This window comes from Electrophorus electricus, chromosome 12 (assembly GCF_041902795.1).
Source record: "Electrophorus electricus isolate QZ-2024a chromosome 12, ASM4190279v1, whole genome shotgun sequence".
NCBI classification, from domain to species: domain Eukaryota; kingdom Metazoa; phylum Chordata; class Actinopteri; order Gymnotiformes; family Gymnotidae; genus Electrophorus; species Electrophorus electricus.
In genome coordinates, this window is record NC_137508.1 from 26,430,303 (window position 1) to 26,432,500 (window position 2,198).

The 2,198-nt window shown below is 38.6% G+C and overlaps 1 protein-coding gene across 4 annotated transcripts in view; it reads right to left on the reverse strand.

The window, feature by feature from the left end:
- Nucleotides 1–746: 746 nt before the first annotated feature.
- gpm6ab (glycoprotein M6Ab) overlaps nucleotides 747–2,198 on the reverse strand; it is a 47,828-nt gene continuing 46,376 nt past the window's right edge. For all 4 annotated transcript variants that reach the window (XM_027021005.3, XM_081724374.1, XM_081724372.1 and 1 more), the window contains one exon: nucleotides 747–2,198. This exon is cut by the window's right edge and continues 932 nt beyond it. The gene's annotated coding sequence lies outside the window, so the exon portion shown is untranslated.

Sequence of the window (2,198 nt, forward strand, 5' to 3'; positions counted from 1 at the left end):
GGATCGGATGAAGTACTTTCAGGAAAAACCGGACAACAGATTTCTTTTCCCACTTTGCTTCATTTGTGGAGAACCCGCTGCTGTTCTAAAGAAAGGCAGCACTGAAAGACATCACACACACACACACACACACACACATTATGCCACTCTACGAAGAACGCTACAAGCCGGGAAAGTGAAGGCGCAGAAGGAGAAGTAGCCCACACCGGTCATCTTTCCAGCAACCTAAGCGGGAGGTGGGCGGCGAGACAGGAGGAGTAATACCTGGGGAGTTGACCAAGCACTCTTAAGCGCTTCAGCTGCAATGCTGTCTGAAACCACATGCTACCATGAGCGATTCAACCCAGAGCTGCTCTCAGCCCTCAGACTGAAATGGTGATCAGGTAAAAGATCGAACTTCAATACATTTCCTAGTCTCATCAGCGTGTATTTATGATGTACTTATCGATCAATTGTATGTAAAGTTGCTGCAGTTTGTGGCCTGTGATCAGATGTTAATATTAGAAAAAAGATTTGCAAAATCTTACTATTCACACAGACAGTGGTATGAAACGATCACGTATAACTGTGTCTACTGCTCTCCCCATGTGCAAATGTTTCTTTACGCCACATCAGTGGAAGACTGTGAAGGACCAAGATGAGTTGGCCGTCAGTAATCAGAATGTGAAAACTGGGCATCTAAAGGAGAAGTTCTGCTGATTTTCATCCTACGGTGACTTTAATGAAATAACGACGCTGGCAAAAAATTCGTTATTAACAAGTACACAAGTGTTTTTATTTATGCAAGCAAGTTTGTTCCTACTATTCAAGAGAAAAAAAAAAAAGAAAAAAAAAAAAAGAAAAAAAAACACTGTCAAGCTGTTGGCACATTTATGTACAAAACTGATTAATTTTACAGCCGGCTACAAAGCATTCTTAGTGAGAGTACAAAAGGCTAACATAAGAGCGCAGGAGACAGGGACAAACAGAGAGGAACAGGATAGAGAGAGAGAGTTTAAATCTCTGTAATACTGTATATGCAACATCATAACAAGACATCTGTTTCAAGACATGGGTTTGAAAATCAATACAAAACAGTGAGGACAAAACCAAAACACTACAACCTAAGAAGATATTTAGGCTTTAATACTGTTAGCTTAGCAACTGTTACTGCACACTGGAGAAAGAAAGTTTAAAAAAAAAAAACCAAAAAAACTGCTGACCTCAGCAAGACAGTCAAATGTACAAATGAAAGCAAAGGACTTTGTTCTTTTTCTATTTTTTCATCTGTTAAAACTACAACCATTAAATTGATAATCATGCCACAATTAACAGCTAGATAACAGCCTTTCTTTGCCGATGCGGTACGACCAGTGCTAATGCACTTACACAGAGGAGGAGCTCACATTGGCCAATAAGTGCACACAAAAAAAAAACCTAACTTCATTTTTTACTTTTTTGTGTGTTTTTTAATGTCACTGGCAAAATGACTGTTGCCAGGCAACAGACTCATGAGACACTTTTGCAAACTCAATGCAGTTAAAGAAGTCAAGAACTCGCCAGAAGAGTTTGGTCTATATCCAAGAATAACACGTGTGGCCCACATGTACCACCATGTTACATGTTCTCATTTATTTAGCAATGCCATTTTGGCAAACAGTAATTAGCCCTCAAATGTGATCTTTTTACTCATACGTTTGGCAATGGGCCAAGGTGTTGTAACCAAAAACTTTGTCCTTAACTTTTGGACACTTTTTTAAAAAATTGTTTATTTATTTATTTTTTTGTCCCAGATATGGAAAGAGATCTCAAGAATCTCACCTAAATGTCACTATGTATGTTTTCTAAACTCTTATGACCTGAAATTGATGTGAAATATATGTATACATTTATTTAGATATATACTGTATATATACAGTTCAGCGGAGTAACAAAAAAACAAGATACATTTCAAATGCTCAAGCCAAAACAAAGCAATAAAACACCTGAAAATGTTACTTGTAAGTGAGATTATGGCTCGTGAAAAACAAGAGAAAATTAAGAGTCTATCCAATATCTACAGACTGTCAGATGTCTACAGTCAGTCTGGGGAAAACACTAAACAGGCAGTCAATCAGAGGTTTGAGTATAAAAAAAAAGCAAAAAAGCCCCGCCCCCAGCCACACCCCATCACTTGGTCCTCCCCCTCCTTCAGCTTCCTGACCACCTGACCGTTCTAA